This window comes from Pempheris klunzingeri, chromosome 2 (genome assembly GCF_042242105.1).
Source record: "Pempheris klunzingeri isolate RE-2024b chromosome 2, fPemKlu1.hap1, whole genome shotgun sequence".
NCBI classification, from domain to species: Eukaryota; Metazoa; Chordata; class Actinopteri; order Acropomatiformes; family Pempheridae; genus Pempheris; species Pempheris klunzingeri.
In genome coordinates, this window is record NC_092013.1 from 18680183 (window position 1) to 18698411 (window position 18229).

At 42.4% G+C, this 18229-nt stretch overlaps 1 protein-coding gene across 1 annotated transcript in view; it reads left to right on the top strand.

Annotated features, from left to right (window-relative positions):
- Positions 1–5473: 5473 nt before the first annotated feature.
- tafa3a (TAFA chemokine like family member 3a) overlaps positions 5474–18229 on the top strand; it is an 81574-nt gene continuing 68818 nt past the window's right edge. Inside the window, exon 1 of the mRNA XM_070837337.1 lies at positions 5474–5523. The gene's annotated coding sequence lies outside the window, so the exon portion shown is untranslated. The remainder of the gene's footprint in view (positions 5524–18229) is intronic.

Genomic DNA, 18229 nt, shown 5'->3' on the forward strand with positions numbered 1-18229 from the left:
TTGGCCTTATAAATTGATAGAAGTTTTGTGTATCTTGCATGTTGTCAGAAAAAAGCATGCACGTCTCTTTATGTTAACACATTTTCTCACCTATTTATTGACATTTTTGATGTTGTACCAGCTGTTTTATTCCTAACTGTCTACAGCACCACATGCTGGCGAGTGATAAAAGGAAATTGAATGATTTCCTGTGCCTTGAAGGATGGATTAAAAAAAACAACAACATTTATTTCCCCTCGCAAAGATGAATTATTCTCAACATCCAGTAGCAGTGGATGAAGATTTAATCTCTCTCCTGATGAATGACCCACTGCTTCTCTGTCAGAGGCTGCTGAGGCAGACGGCCCTGAATCCAAGGGAAACAATGACGGGAGAATTTGTTCCTATGATTCCCCTATCTCTCCATTTCTTGTGTGTGTGTGTGTGTGTGTGTGTGTGTGTGTGTGTGTGTGTGTGTGTGTGTGTGTGTGTGTGTGATAGCGCAGACACTGGTCCCAGTGGAGAAGATCTCTGGTGAGAAGCCATCATGTCATCCAATGTGCAGATCATCAGGAGAGAAAACAAGACAAAAAGTTGGAGTTTATTTATTTTAGTCAGATCTACACTGCAAAAACTTTCACTTAAACAACATTTCTGTGCGGTCACATATTTTGTTTAGATTTAGGTTATGACACACAGGTACTGTAGACAGGAAAGAAAGGATGGAGACTCATAAAAGTGATGTCATCTTGTTGTTAAGTACATTCAGTCAAGTGCTCTACACAAGTACAACTTTGAGGTACTTGTAGTTAAATTTATGTTACAATTTTATACACCTTTATACTTCTCCGCTGTACTACATTACATTTTTACATGTTACTCCGTTGCATTTATTCAACAGATAATTGATACTAATGTTACAAATTAAGGTTTTACATTAAAAATGATAAGCAAATTATTTGGCTTGTGAATCTTTACAAAGAAGCAGTGTCCAGTTGGGGCTTAATTAGGCACCAGAGTGCTTCATCAAAAAATGCTTCGTCAAAAACACTTGGCCTGTCTCTCCCCCCTCTCCTCCTTGATTTTGTTGTATTTAGGTTATCTTTACGTTCATATTCATCCTTTTAGTTATGTAAAATAAACTTTAGTTTTTAGTTACAACTCATGCGTGGTCTCACTTCACCAGGTTGACTGTTTGAGGTCCAAAGAGGTAAAATTCGTCAATATCTAAAATAAGGTATTGGAGAATATCCCAGAAAATGTATACAACAAATTTGTGCTGCAGAACTCCACTGATCATCTTATGACCCCAGATTTACCTAAAGACGGCCTGACCTCTGAGTTTTAACAGTAAGCCAGCTTCAACAGTAAAATACTATTTATGTATTAATGTTGGAACATATATGTACATATAAGTAATAAACTTTTGCTAAATTTTTACTTTTGATGCTTTACAGTAAGCAGATTTTGCTGATAATAAAATGTATTTTTACTAAGTATACAGGACATGAAGCTGAGCAATCACACCTCCTCCACCATCATCCTCCTCACCGGCGCCCTCCAAGGCCATGTCCTCGGTCCTCCTCAACTCCCTTTTCACACACAATTGCACTCCCACCCAAAACCCCAAAACCTGTCAGGGCTTCCACCTCTGGTCAGAGCTAGAGGTGGTTTTTCTTTTTCTCTGTGTGTGTCTGAGTGGGTGTGTCCAGGTGCAGGAGCTTGATCGCCAGAGTGAGTCCACCTGCCCATATAGAGCCAGTCAAGACCACCACTCAACGCCGGACCGTAGATCTTATCCTGCCTGCTCTGGTGTCAGTCCCCGACTTCCTACCAGCTCCAGTCCCTCCCGGCTCTCAGCAAAGTAGCCTCTTCATCCCGGCTTGGTCCCTAGCTACGTTAGCTCTATCCGTGTCTGCAGCGGAGATTCCTTTATTTAGTTTTCCCACCTTGTAAATATTCCTTGTGTTGTAAATAAACCTTGTGAATCATTAACTGTGTGTTCTGTGCTTTGCCGTCTGCGTTTGAGCCTCAGTCCCGCTCCGTGACAAAATCTTAATCAAAGTCACAGACAATACAACCATAGTGGGTCTGATATGAAATAATAATGAAACAGCCTACAGGGAGGAGGTCCAGACACTGCCTGCATGATGTAAGGTCAACGATATTAGCCTCAGTGCACAAAAAACTGAGGAAAAAAGAAACTACACTGTGCATCAACAAAGAGTGGGTTGCCAGTTTCAGGTCTCTGGGAGTCTACATGTCCGAGGAGGGCCTGACCAAGAAGACCAAGGTGGTGGAACAGACTCCCCAAAAACTGCTGAGCAACCTTTACTGCTGCAGTATTGAGAGCATCTTGATGTGGTGCTGTACAGTCTGAGACTCCGGTCCGTGTTTGTGGTATTTTATCTGATTATGACGATTTATTTATTGTATAACTTTGCCTCCGTATTGTATTCATTATTATTTTATATGAGTGGTGGAGTGCTGCTGAAGTAAATTTCATTGTGTTTTAATATGAAATGACCATTAAGTGTTTATCTGTGTAATTTCTCTGACCCTTTGCCATCTATTTTCCCATGTTTGAGAATTCTCTTCTACAGGAAGTTACGAAGTTCTGATAGAAGTGATTTTCGCTCATCTTGATGGCACATTTATTCCCTTATTTTAAAGATGAATGTAGACCAGTAAGACAATATACATTCTATATGGTATTAAAGCTGCCAAAACTCTCTCTCTGTTCAGACTACACTGAGTTCATATATCCTGAATTTGTGTGGATGTTATTTCTCTCTCTGTGGCTACAGCCCCCCCACTGGTATCTGAGTGACTTGGTGAAGTTGGAAACTCCATTAGGGCGGGCCCTGATGAAAACCCATTAATGGGTCTGCAATCGGGATTGAGGTCGGGGGAAAGACCTGGCAGTGTAACCACATACAAAGCCATAAACTCTGATGTAGCTGCCTCTTATCGAGCATCTGCAGCTGAGGAAGAATAACTGTCCCGGTGTGTGCAGACCTGTTGAATTAAAGGGGGCATTAACTGCTGCTTCCTCTGCATTATTGATGGCCGGCTCCATTCCTGAGGCCATTATGCCTCCTATTTTTCCTCTTGCAATTTTCTGGTAGACGTCCCACTGTCTTCAAACACACTTCCACGGTGAGGGTGAGAGAAGGTTCAGGCTGAGGGCTCGCACTGCTCCCTACAGGGTGCTGTTATTTTAAGCTGAGCCACCACAATCAATGTCGGGCCACTGAGCCCCTACAACTCTTGTTCCCTGTGTGAAAGTGAAAGTAATCACAGGATGACAAGCATAGAATGATGAGTGTTATGCAAGGTGCCACCTCCAGTACCAAGACCTAAAAAGGCAGCGAGATTTCCTCTGTGAGGTGCACGACGCAGCTTAAGTGCGTCTTCATTTGTCTGATGTGTGACCTCAAATAGACGAAACCAGGGACGTTTATTCGATTTTGATGCCAAATGCTCACTAACCGGGATTACCTCATGACTCACCTCTAGCTGCCACCTACAGTACACTCGGTGTTGGGCTCTCTCATGGAGGCTAATACTGTTGGCCTTATCTGCTCTCACACAGCTTGAGACACCTTACCTCACGGCTGACCTCATCCTGTCATATGATTTAATGAGCAGGGTGGTGTCACAAACCACGGTGTCAGGGGTATGACAGGATAGATCCATACAATGGACTAAAGATTAATGAGGTCATCTCCTCTGTCAGTGTGTGTGTGTGTGTGTGTGTGTGAGGGAAAGAGAGAGGAAGAAGGAAACTTGATGACTTTGGGAATCATATCATCAATTATATAAATAGAATCAAAATAACAGCTTCTCTATTCATAGGCAATTATGAGGTGATGTGAGGCCCGACTCTGGTCTACATATCTGCTTTGAATTTTATAGCTCAGCCCGGTCAATGATAATAGCCTGACATATTTTGTATTCAGTCCCCTGGGATTTGTGTATTCTGCCCTTTGATTCTGCTCGAATGTGTGTGTTTCGTGAGTGCGTGTGTGTTTATGAGGAGATGTCTATGAGTTAGATGGCCTTGGCTTTATGATGATAACACTCTCTGAGGGTGTCCGAAATCAATCAAATCCAAACCCAAATGTTCGCCTCCTGTCTCCACAGGCTATTTCAAAGGTTGGTATTGATTATTCCACCCATTCCTGCATTTCAGGGGGGGGGGGGCAGACGAAAGAGACTGCTTGAGAAATGGAGAGATGATAATGCAATTACTGGGGGGAAGCCTTTGTAGACCGGGCATTAATGCTCGAGGAGAGCGGAAGTTGAATGCCAGAGACAAACAGATGTATTATCATAACCTTGGTGAGCAGTCAGGAGCCTAATGCATGTCATGACACACAAGTTCCTCTGAGTAAGAGACTGACCGCAAGTTATTAGGGGAGGAGGGTGGGCATGTAAAGAGGGAGGATGTTGGGTAGCCATACCTTCTTTTTTCCTCTTTTTCTTTTTCTTATTTTTCTTGGCATATTCCTATTTTATTTCAGATTCCATATAAAATGTGTTGTGTTTTTCATTAATATATGTTGTTATCATTATTAGTAGTAGCAGTAGGAGTTTTTCTTTTAATAAAATAACTCTATACATGCTTCCCCTCCCAAATCATTTAATTGTTCCTAAACCTTTTCGTGCATACCAACTGACCCAAAATAGCTCCTAAACCACACCACATGACAAACTGCCCTTTTCGCTTCGCCTTCAATATGCTTCTTCAAAACAGGAGGTGAAAACTGATTCAATATAATAACAATTACATCTATGAATCGTAATACAAAGCCACAGATGATGCTGGGAATTACACCGAAACCATTTGTAATAGCACGAGGAGACATTTATCGTCTTGCACAAGCTTCCCCCCGCTGCCAGAGCCGGTGTGCTGATGTCTCCAGGTGGGTACAAACACGCGGTTATCATCATCTGAGGCTGCCTCAGATAAACGTCTGCACTCGCTCGGTCCTTCCTCCACCACAGACCTGGATCCGGTCCAGGAGCTCCCGCTGGGTGGCGCTAAAACACCAGCGCTACGCCTGCAGCCTCCGCGCACACTTGGATGGATCCGGCTGCTCTCGCATCCCTCGTAGCCTACTCCTCCAATCCATTTCTCTAACTGCGCGAAGACGTTGCCAAAACCCAAGTGCGCCCAGTATCTGGCAGGAGGATTGTAAAAAAAAAAAATCATGCTTGAATCCAGAAACTATGAGTGACGCTCCGGCGCGCTGTCCTGCTGCTGAGGCGCTCCGGCGGACGCGAAGTTGTGAGTCAGAGCCGGAGGACCTGCAACTTTTATAGACTTTGGAGTCCACCGCCTGCAAGTAGCCAGCAGCCCCAATTGACACTTCCTTCACTCAGGGATTGTGCTTCTGGAGAGCTTTGACATTAGACGAGTGTTGTGTTGTCGGGGCCGTCTGTAAGCGACGAGGAAATGGCATTTCTGTTTTTTGTGGTTGACAATGGAGAATAAATGAAAGGGACGTTTCAGGGGATTAATTGACAGCACAACGACAGGTAGGTTTTGCCGTACATGTCATATCTGCTGCGCATTACACTGTTTGATTTGCGCCTCCAACAACGTCAAATTGAACAGAAATGATTATAAATTAAAACAATTTATTTTATTTTTTTTAAAGCCGAACAGCTGACGTGTGACTGCGAAATAGCCTGGCAGCCAAACCTATGAATAAACAAAGCTTATCGATTAGGATATCGATTGTTTCCACTATGATAAATAGTTATTAACTTGTGAGACACCGGCAAGCTGCTGTGAACTAATGACTCAAAAGTGGTGGCTGTGGGCAGAGAGATGTTCGTACTTCATGCTGTCTGCAGTCAGACAACATCACATCTGGGCAGCAACATGAAACCATCACTGACGGCTGAAATCAGACTAAAACCAAGTGTTCCCTCAGAGAGATCTGCCCACTCATTCTGAGCGCACTAAGGCACTGAAAAAACTCGTGTTTTTTGTGCAAATATACAAAGAAACTTTTTTTTTTTTTAGAGAAACATAATAATAATAGACAAGCGAGTGATGTGTGTAGTCTCATCAGCATGCAGACAAGTGATTGTGTGATCATGGCTTCAGTAAAGAAGAATCTCTTACAGGATTTATTACTGATAATCCTGTGAAAAACTGTGATGATTAATCATCTCTCATCACAAGATCTATCTATCTATCTATCTATCTATCATGTGATGCAGTAGATTACAGCTAATCTGATGTTCAGCTGTGTTTGATACATCCCCCCTCACCCCTAAATAAAAGAGTAAATGCAAAATGCATTTCTATATCTAAGCGTTTCCATCACCTGGGACCTTGGTAAAGGTAACCCCAAACATGAACATGGCTCCCCACAGTAAAGCTCCACAGCCAAGTCAAATCGCTGCTCTGAATTGGGACCTGGAGCTGAATTCACAGCGTGGGCCGTGTCCTCCATCAGCGTGATTCCCCTCAACTCCAAAATAAGAGGACTAAAGAAAAAGCAGCTCCAGCTATAAGCGGCTTGTTTGTGACTTAAGAGAAGTACAATGCCGTTATCTCGTTGGATTATGCTGAGAAGACACGGATGGGGTCCCTAATGAAAGCTGGCTCTTGTATTTGCTGTCAGCTGTAGATATTTATGATTATGCATACACACCAACTGTGAATATTTCTCTTTCTACAACGCCCTTCCCTCTTCACTCTTCCGCTCCCAGTTCCTCTCTTCTTTCTTTCTATCTCAGTCTATCTCCTTGTTCACCCTAGTCTTTTATCTGCCCTTCATCCCTCTTTGACAAGCAATGTGTGGTCAGCTGTTTTTTTTTTATCTCCCTCAATTAATGCTATCATCGCATTTCATCCTGCGGAATATGGGGATGGTAATAACCTTACACTCCTATTGCAGGGTGATACAATTCTGCTGTGATTAATTGAAGTCCCCTCAGAGAGTCAGAGGAGGCGTAGATCTTCCCTTTCACACTCACTGACAGGCAACCCATTATATTGTTTTATAGATCGCCGTCAGTAGCCCTTGAAGCTGCCTGCGGCCCACTGTTGTTCTGGAGGGTTTTATTGTACGGTGTTATTGGTTGGTATTGCTGACAGGCAGAGCAAAGGCCACCCTGGGATTACTGGGGATGGGATCGTGGTGACAGTTCTGCTGTATTTGACAGTTACATTGGAAACTTGGAAAAGATTTGTGCATTCTGCAGGGTCTGTTGTAAAAAGTGAGAACTTGTTATGGAGCTAAAGGCTTATAATCAAGTTGTGTCTGTACTTGTAAACATCCTGCCACCATAACCTTCCCATGCTGCACTTTGTCATGCGTACTCCCTAACAATTGGTGAAACAAAAACGGCTCGTTTGACATTTTAGTGGAGACAAACGCACTGCATCTCTGTAAAATGCCAGAATGCAGAGGTTAGACAGATTATCCTCCAATTTGAAATGTGCGTATGTGTGTGTGTGTGTGTTTTTAAAGTCACCATTATACAGATGCTGCAACAAACAGCAGAGCCTGAAGAAGGCAGAGTGCAGAATGAGGCTCGGGGAGTGTACTTGATGTGCATGTGCCACCAGGTGATTTCCAGAGGAAGAGAACACCATGGATAAGAGGCTTGTTTCTAGTTTTAAGGAGCCACCCCAGGCAGTATTTGTGTTCAACGCCAGCTTCCTGCTCAGTCTTCCAGATCAATAGGGCATCATATGAGAGTCTGGCTTGTGTTTGCAGGCACAAGACAAATCAATACATTTTAGTTTTTGCACCCATATGCGTGCGTGCCTATCTATCTATCTATCTATCTATCTATCTATCTATCTATCTATCTATCTATGATAGCTTTACTGTTACGAATGCTATGGAGACTACAGCCCTTCTAAAAGTCTCCATGTAAGACTGTCGTTTCTGCATGTCCTGTACTGTGGGCATGCTAAACATGCCTATCTCTGCAGCATACACATACATGTGACAGCCCAGGACCTTGTTAGAGAGAACATAGTACGGCAGCACCACCACTTAACTATACAATCCTGGGCATTGCATCATTTCAGAAACTCTGTATTCACCACCAGCCTTGCAGATTTGGCTTAGCCGAACAATAAAAAGTCAGCCATCTATCTACATGATTACACCCGATTTCAGCACCCCGAGATTCGCTGCTCAGTGGTGTTCATAGGCTAATGTGTTTAGAAAGCACAGTTTGTTCCACCTCTCAAGGCGCCAGCTCGAGCTGCTGGGGTGAATCTGTTGGGTGTTTAAAGGGAAATTCAAAGCTCCACCATAGCGAACGAAATGCAGCATTGTTACGCTCGTGTGCAGCTCCGTCATGTACAGAGGAGGAGGATGTGGGGAGCGCACATCCCATGTTTTATAGATGCCATTTAAAGGAGCATGCCCGAGATGGGCTGGCTGCAATGAACTGTAACCGCCGACAAAACACCAAGACAATAAACAAACAAATTGGTTTCCTGGAAGCCAGCAGTGTCCCACTCTGTCACCGGGCTGATCCTTGCCGATGCGGCAAGCTGTTTTTTCCTCAGAGATTAGGCTGTGAAGCACAACTCCATCTCCTATTTATTCATGCTGATTTGCTGTGTGCATGTTTGGTTGTGGATGTGTATGAGTTTGTGTGAGAAAGAGAGAGCGTGTGTGTTCGCAGCTGAAGTGCAGCAGTGTTTGTAAAAGTGGGTGTTTATGTGAACGACGTGTGTGGGCACTTCATGTATGTGTGCACAGCCTTCTGTATTTCTTATTGCTCTATAAACATTGTGTGTGCGATGCGATGTCACTATATTATATCAGTTCCTTCCTGTTGTTCACTCACTGCACACGACCGGAGTACAGACTGTGGTCCTTCGGTACTCAACCATGCACGAACAAGTTCAGATGACTCTACTGGAGTAACGAGAGTAAACCGCGCATGTCATGCATTCAAAGGCATCGTTCCAATAGTAGAGGATTTCTCTGCTAAATCATATTCTCTAGATTTCAAAGTGGGAAAAGCTATTTTGGCCGATGTACATATCCTTAGAAGTGGGTTCAGTAAAGATTCACAGTGTGATGATGGAATTTTAGCCCACGTTTTTGTGAAGGTGTGGCACATCTAAGCAAACTCACATTTTCAGAGCCCAAATGGTCGTGTCCGTCCCGAACATGCTCCGTGTACGGTGGAGGAGTCATGTGACTCTGCCTGGGAATTTCTCCAGCTGACTATTCAAGTGCTTTGGACACTGAGGACAATGTGGTTTGAGTGGAGAGGAGCCTCAGCAGAGCTTAGGAACCCACTCTTCCATGGAGATGGTTTTGGGCATCGGGCTTTTCTACCAATCTCTCTGTCTCTGTCTGTCTCTCTCTCTCTCGCTGTCTGTCTGTCTCTCCCTCCTCTCTCTCTCTCTCTCTCTCTCTCTCTATTGGACAGCTTGCACTCTCAATATTGTGCCACTGCGCTGAATTCCCATCTACTCCTTCTCCGGCACAGCAGCGAGGAAGTCAATTCTCCGAGCCCTTAACCATTGGCCCAGTGAAAAGGTTGGGGAATTGCAGATTTTGAGCCCACTCCTGAAATCTTGTTCCTTTTGGAGTAAGGGAGCTCTCATTCTTTGTTGGCAGATTTCTCTCTCTCTCTCTCTCACGCTCCATCTCTCTGTCTCTCTCTGTCTCTCTCTCACTCTCCCTTGTGGTGCCTGAGGGTCCTTAGCAATATGTTTTTTTCTCTCTCTACTCTTTTCTGGTGTTGTTGTCAAGCTCCACCTCATGCCTGTAATCATTAGACTGCAATTTGGGTAGAAAATTGCAATTACAGGGTTTAAAAATGAGCCTGTTATTTTCTATGCTTGTTATTTCTTTGTTGAGAAGGCAGGAGAACGCCAACCCTGTTGTGATTATAATTAAACGAATCGGACTCAGTAAAATTGGCAATTAATGTCAAAGGTCTCTCCATTTGCTTCATAGGGGAGAGCTGGTGTTCAGGCTTTCTGTCTCATTGAAAGTTGAGCAATTTTCTTGTGTGGTTTGCTTACATGATTTTGGCAGACCCTTCTTCTGCCCTTCTGCCCCTCATCACGCAAACAATAAGAAGTGGGTTGGATTTTGTGACCCAACACAAAGGCCAGTCAGGTTTCTTCATCATCAGATCCCAGCAATTGAATGGCTGAGGACTCTTCAAAGGATTCTCCTATCTTCAAAAGAAATGTACCCATGTCATTAAATGCATTGTGTAGAAACCAACGCCTGAGCCTTGATCTAATGTACAAGATGAGAATGAGAAACAGAAATGTGGACACTTGTGTTATCTCTCCACCACGATAGAATTAGCTCAAGGGTAGCTGCAGCTCTCTTTCATCCGTTCAAACATGCCTCCTCAATCAGTCAAGTTATGTTCACACTGTACTCGTTCTATAAATACATACAGAGCATTTCATTTTTAATTATTTTTTGCAGTTTTATTTATCAGTCACATCTTAATGTGGCTAACGGGATGTACAGGCTTGTACAGCACTCTTGTAATTTGTTCAAATATAGTTTTTAACTCAATGCAAACAGGGGACATATTTGAGCAGGAGCAATGTTTGAGACAGAATTGTCTGCGAGGAAGTCAGGTGGGCTCATTAATACTTTTCTTTAGAAAGCTGTAAAATTCTATAAAATGATCTCAAAATAGGACAAAAATTCTTATTGGACATATTACATATAACATATTGTGTTTTGTATTACACCATGTACTGTAGAAAAGAAGTGGACGTAGCTTCTTTGTCTGAAAAGTGAAGAGCCTTAAACCTGCATTCTTACTAATAGCCAGCAGGGGGCGACTCACCGGCTCCAAAAAGAAGTCAGATTGATGAAAATGACAACTTGATGTTCACTTAGTAATTTATGGTCCCATTTAGAATAAAATAGACGATAAAGCAGGGTATGCTTTAGGGCGGGACAACCTTGTGGCTAACCAATCAGAGAGGGATCATGCCTAAAACTAACCAATCAAATGCGGGGGTCTGTGGAACGTCACTTCTGGCTCTGAAACCAACATGGCGACAGCCAAAACGCTAAACACAAAGCTTCAAAAACAGCAGTCCAGTCCAATGGGTGACATCACAGTGGCTGTGTCCACTTCTTTTATACAGTCTATGGATTACACTAAATTCAAATGTCATCATATGGATTAAAAACAGGATGTACTCCCCTTTTATGAGGGTGGAACTGTTCCACTGACAAAATCAATATTTTACTTTCATCTGTATCAGAAAATCAGACCAGTTCACTGCAGTTCACATTTAGTGAACTTTATAACTGGGAAACCTTACATTACTCATTATTCTAAACAATACATTCAAAAGTGGCTTCATCAGTGATGACTGCTGTGACTTGTAGTTCTCCTTTGATGGTAATAATGGGAAAACATCTGGGTAGTCTTGTCTGAGATTTCAAGATGATTTTATCAAATATTATCCATATCAAGTGCAGGGAGGTTGTAGTGATTGGCCATTTTATGTTTTAAAGGGCCATTTCCACAATTGAGCACTCAAACCTTGTATGAGTCTGTGTGAACATTTCTTAAGCTTGGAGGCTTCTGTAGATTACCTCATTACTTTCAGTCCTTCCTCTTGTGGCCGCTGCCGTAGCTGTACAGTACAACGAGGCTCTCCCTGTTACTGCAGAACATTTCTGATGCTTAGATTGATGTCCTTTTGATGCTTTCTGTCTAGAATCAATTTTCAGATATAAAGCGGAATTATAAGCCGTGGGATGAAAAACAATTTTGTTCTCTCTCCCTCCCTGTTCCCTTTCGTCTTGCTTGCACTCTCTCTTTCCTTCAAACACTCACTCACATACACACACACACACACACAAGACGCAGCGTGCAGGGTGACTAATTTCTCTTGGGCTTTGGCCATCGGCGTGAGAGCGGGTGAGAAGTAGGAAATGAAAGAGAGAGGAGAGAAGCAGTGGTGCTCTGGCAGCTCAGAGGAAACCACCCACATCGAAGGAGCCTGATACCACCTCTTATCTCATCTTTTGGCTGCCTGTGTGTCTCTTCTGTCTCAAAAACCAGTTCGAGCCCAGAGCACCCAGCATGTGCGCAGCCACTTTGGGATTGCGGCAATACGATCATTGTTTACTCCCCAGTTTCAGGTACTGGAGACACATTACGGGCAATATGTGTGTGGTACTCCCATCTGTGAGGAGAGATTGAAATCATAGTGTGCTGTTTTTGCATCCAATTTGAGCCGTCTTTGCTGGATTCTGTAGAGTGGAACGGCTGCCAATCAGTAGGGCTTTGTTTACTCTCTGCGTCCTGCTGACAACTGGCTGGTACAAATATCAGCTGCTGTAGTGTCACACACTGTGCCTTTGTACAATTTCATAAAACATCGAACTGAAATAGGTTATATGGTACTTGTTTTTTATTAAGCGATACACATACAGTACTGTGCAAAAGTCTTAGGCAGGCGTGAAGAAATGCTGTTATGTAAGAATGCTTTCAAAAATATAAAATTTGATTGTTTATTTTTAGCGATTTACGCAAAGTGAGCGAACAGAAAGAAAATCTAAATCAAATCAATATTCGGAGTGAAAGCAGCATCAATTCTTCTAGGTACACTTGCACAAAGTCAGGCATTTTGTAGGATCATAGTCAAGTGTATGATTAATCAATTATACCAAACGGGTGATAATGACCATCAATTTCATATGTAGGTTGAAACACAGTCATTAACTGAAACAGAAAGAGCTGTGTGGGAGGCTTAAAACTGGATGAGAAACAGCCAAACTGCTACCAAGGTGAGGTTGTGGTAGCATGTGGGCTGTGGTCACAGATCATCATGGCAAAACTGAGCACAGCAACACGGCACAAGGTAGTTTTACTGCATCAGCAAGGTCTCTCCCAGGCAAAGAATTCAAAGCAGACTGGGTGTTCAGCACAAAGAAACGGGCACCATTGAGGACTGTAGACGCAGTGGTCGGCCAAGGAAACTTAGTGCAGCAGATGAAAGACACATCATGCTTACTTCCCTTTAAAATTGTCCAGCAGTGCCATCGGCTCAGAACCAGTGGGACTTGGTACACCCATCTACTGTCTGGAGAAGCCAGAAGTGGTCCTCATGGAATTGTGGCCAAAAGGCCAAACCTCCAGCATGGAAACATGGCCAAATGACTCAACTATGCACGAAAACATAGGAGCTGGGGTGCAGAAAAATGGCAGCAGGTGCTCTGGACTGATGAGTCAAAATTTTAAATATTTGGCTGCAGCAGAAGGCAGCTTGTTCACTGAAGGACTGGAGAGTAGTAAAATAATGAGTGTCTGCAGGCAACATTGAAGCTGGTGGAGGTTCCTTACAAATTTGGGGCTGCATTTGTACAGATGGAGTTGGGGATTTGGTCAGAATTAATGGTGTCCTCAATGCTGAGACATACTGGCAGATAATTATCCATCATGCAATTCCATCAGGGAGGCTTCTGATTGGCCCCAAATTTATTCTGCTGCAGGACATCGATCACAAATGTACAGCCAATGTCATAAGGAATTATCTTCAGCGCAAAGAAGAACAAGGAGTCCTGGAAGTAATGGTGTGGCCCCCACAACATCATCTGTCTGGGATCACATGAAGAGACAGAAGGATCTGAGACAGCCGACATCCGCAGTAGATGTGTGGTTAGTTCTCCAAGATGTTTGGAACAATCTACCTGCAAGAGTTCCTTCAAAAACTGTGTGTAAATGTACCTAGAAGAACTGATGCTCTTTTGAAGGCAAAGGGTGGTCACACCAAATTACACCTGCCTAAAACGTTTGCACAGAACTGTACATCAGCTATTTCAGAAAAAGGTTTCGACATAACAGTCACTTAGTGAACTGATTTCAATTGCGGGTTCACCATCAGGTAAATTAAAATAGATAAATGTACAAAACCTCCACTGAAATACAGTTGCTTTGCCAACATTTTGTGTTTGTGTTTTCTAAGCATACTGAACATGTTTGCAGCTCACTGACTGTGATAACAGATACTTTGTGGCTGTGCTTAACTCGTCTTAGTGACTGCAAAAGACATTGGCTTTTATTTTGGATCTGTTGGATCTGTTTAGATCTGTGTTTATTAGTCAGAAATGATGAATACCAAGAAAAAAAACAATGTTCCTACATTTCTATAAAGAAAAGGTGGCAACAAATGAAAAGCAATGCTAATATTGAAATATCTATAGTCATAGGCACTTCAGAGAAGCCGTACCATAAATGCATCATTGCTGTAATGTTTTACCCACTCTCTCCACTCGTTTCTACTCTGTCTACAAAGAATAGCCAAAAACAATAAAAATCTTAAAAAATGTTTTGGTTGCCAGGTTGTAGCTGCTCTTCAGTTCATCAGGGAGACCTCGTCAATGAGCGGCTTGACCACTTACCTTATGGAATAGGGCTTAAGAGTATCTGGACCAAAATCCATTTATTAATACTGCAGATTTCACGGTTCATTACAAAGTGAGAAAGTGAGAAAGTGAGCAATCCGTTACACTCATTACACCCGAGCCTGTACTTAGTAATGAAGTAGTAAGTCATCAATGAAGGGTCATTATTCCATCACTCTCTCATAAGTCATTCAATCTGTAGTTACAAATGGAGTTTGTCAATAAATGCTCATGGGTATCTCACTGTTTTAGCCATCAAGTCTACAGTTACAAACGTTTGTGAGTCATAGATGATAAAAATAATCTTCCTGATAAACAGAAGAGCCAGTTAAAGGTACATGATGATGAAAGATAAATACCACCCAGACACATTTCTCAAAACCTGGTATGTGTGCTTAGCAATAATTCATAACTGGTCTATAAAGAATTTGATTTATCAACAATCGATATAGTCAATAGCTACAACTTTATAAAAGATGGCTTATTACAAAGAGATCCATCCATTTGTCTCTGTTACCAAATTGAACAGAAAACGTGATGATGCAGAGAAAAAGAAAGAATATTTGTTAGGTCCTTATTGTAGTATGCTGAAGTTATTTTCTGGCTTTGATTTGCAGAGAATTGATCTGAAGTTTTGTGCCAAGTCACAAGACACACGCATGTATTTGAATTGTGTCAAAATAAGGCCAGTATCATTGTCATCTTTCGAAATCCCTGCCTGGTTGTCAAAAACAAGCATTGCACTCACACGACTGAATTTCCAAAGCCGGTGTTACTGTATTGAAGACTTAACATGCACTTTCATCACCACGGTAGTGACTTGACTTTAATACTGACTCAGAACACCTCCCTGCCTCATGATTAGCAACATAATGGAGGTAGTTTTTCTGGCATTCTCTTCCTCCGTCTTGTACATCTCCTAACACCTCTTCCCCTGGCTCTAATTCATTTAAACATTTAAAACAGGGACCTCAATTATTCATGTCCCCCAGCTGTCTGTGGCACTGGCCTTGCCTCCTGCGGCACCCCGGTGCAGAGTGTGTCTGGATGGACACATTCCCAGGCTGCTCATTAATTGATGCCTCAGTTGACGCCAGAGGTCTAATGCACTCTCACACTCCGCTTGCTTTCCCTGCCCATCCAGCATGTTGGCTCTTCCGTCTCTCACACAGAGGGTGTGAGGGGTTTTTGCAGAAATGTCATGAATTCGTGCTAAAAAGGTTCAAAGGGTGTCCCCACCCCACTGGCCCGCTAAGAGGAAAGACTATGTTAGACAAGGGTTAGATCCGAAGGAAAACTCAGTTCATGGCCACACCACAGGAGTCAAGACTGGTGTAAGTGGACAACATACATTTGCTTTTTCTCTGTGCCCCCCTATCTAGTAACTTCTGTCCTCAATTCGTGTCTCTGAAGCTGGGCCCTGTTTTCTTTATCATTCAGCTCAGTATGTGGGTGGTGGTTATCTCCGCTGCTGCTGCCTAATTTAAAGAGCAGTCTGTACCAGAAGGGAAGGTTTAAGGGGGTCATTAGACTGAACATTCACCACAGGGAACACAAGTTAAGTAATAAAGAATTGTGAAATCGTACAAGAAAGCCTTGCTGTGCTTTCTACCTATTAAAGAGAGTCGAAGACAGGAAGGTTTTGCTTATTCAAAAAACAGGAGTTTATGATCTACTTCATCTCAACCCATCAAGTGACAATGAAAAGTAAAGCTGTATGAACTGGGGGGGAAAAAAAAGAAGAAAAAAGCCACTCAAAGCTGGAAGGGGATGTGATGCTGTTCTGCTAGTGTGTAACAATGTGTGTGTAGATATGCGTTTATTTATTGGAAAAAATACACAAGTAGAATCAGCGTAATAAAACCTGATTTCATAAGTTATGAAAGCTTAATGTCGCCTAAAGCTTAATTTTGGGAGAATAATGAAGAAGAAATGGCTTTATTTCCATCCAGTACCAGCAAATCCTGTTTGCATGCCCTGCTCTCTTTAAAAGGGTTCACAACGCTTTGTTTTGTACATGCCCGTATGGAATAGACTGAAGCAGCGTAACACTTGAACTATCCGGCACTACGTGCACCCCTTTTTCACAGGTTACATGTATGTATGAGATTGTGAGTCCTTTAACCAACAGATGATGTTTCCTCCATATATACTTTATTTGAATAGTTTTTAGAGGCCTGAAGAGTTAAAACTACACCATAAAGAATAAACATGACATGAAAAGCAAACATTTGAGAAACATCAAAAGCAGAAATGGGTTTTTTTTGTCTTCATAATCATCCTGTGAATCATTGGTGCTGACCCACTGGTATGCCTTATAATCAACTTTTCTCTTGATTTTGGCTGCTCTGATGGACAAAAGCAGAAATGTTTCCCGGAATGAAGACTGCTTTCTCCCATGATCTCGTGTCGTAAAGATCTGGATCTGGGCAGGGCGAGCGAAAGAACAATGCAACTTATTTTTAATGCCACTTTTCTTTTTTTTTTTCAACACAGCTGTTTGCAGGGTGCACAGAGATGAGGTGATGTATCTGTTGTGGGCCATGTCAGGTTAATAACTGTAATATGACAATGGTGAAAACAAGTAATCTTTGTTTTAATACACTTTGTTTGCATACACCTTAGTTACATGTGTCACATTTTACATACCTGTATTGGAGGAAGAGACAATTTAGGATCAATTTGAATCCTTTCAAATCCTGCAGTTCTCTCCATCTGTTGAGTAACCAACCATGGTTGACTTGTGTTGTCACCTGTGCTCTAACACTGTCCCTTTAAGCTTTTTTAGTTCTTCTGTCAAGTCTTTTCTTTCTGGTCCTGCCCCAGTACCAGCCATTACCTCAAACAATCCTCCTCAAAAATAAAACTTCCTAAAGAAAAATATCCTCCTGCTTCCTTTGGACTGGCTAACATACTAGTCACCGCAAAGCTTGGCCTGGGAAAATGCAAACATAGGCTCTTCTGGTCTGAATTAATTAAGTTTTGTCTGAATTCGCAGGAAGTCGGACCTGGACACTGGCATTTAGAATGACAAACTAGAAAAAGCCAGTCTTCTCATTGATGGTTTGTATATAGGTCATATAGAAGCATCAGTACTGAAGAGAGACTGTTTCGTAACCAGTTAAAAACTCCTCGAAGCTCCTTCAAGTGTGTGTACTGTGTGCCATTAGTAGATTAGTTAAGTATTATTTTAACTGCCACCGACAGTATGTGCTTCAGCTGCATTTTAGATGGATGGATGTGCTTCAAGGGATTTCTGTTTTCGTTGCTAATGCTTGACCTTGATAACAAGCTCTAGAAAATAAAAGAAAGTTTTGCCTCTTGAATGCTTTTTTTCTCTTTAAATACAAAGCCCGCAGTAGAGGGGCCTGTCATGGATGCCTGAGTACCAGCCTGACCACTGTATTAGAACTGTGCAAGAAATCAATTCAGGAAATATAGAGGCAATTATTTTGTCTCCCACATTCGCTGACAAAGTAGCAGCTAAGCGAGCCAAGAAGAAAATAAAGAATTAAAGAGAAGAAAATAACTAAGTCTCCATTGTGGGGCTGGGGGACTGTATATAGAACACGTGGGTGATTTGAAATCCTGTGTACCTCTGTAAAGCAGCTGTAATTAATGAGGGCTGTGAATGTTATTGATTTGCTGAAGCTTGTACTGATAATTTTCCGTGAGCGTGGTAGGAAAATAAACTCAAAAAAGCGTGAAGTTTAAGGTCAGGCCAGAGTTCTGTGTTTAGCGTATTTTCATGACTACCATACCGTTGCCTATAGAGTCAGAGCTTTGTAATCTGTCTTTTGGGTATATGAATCATGCACAGTATGATTCATATATAGTACCTG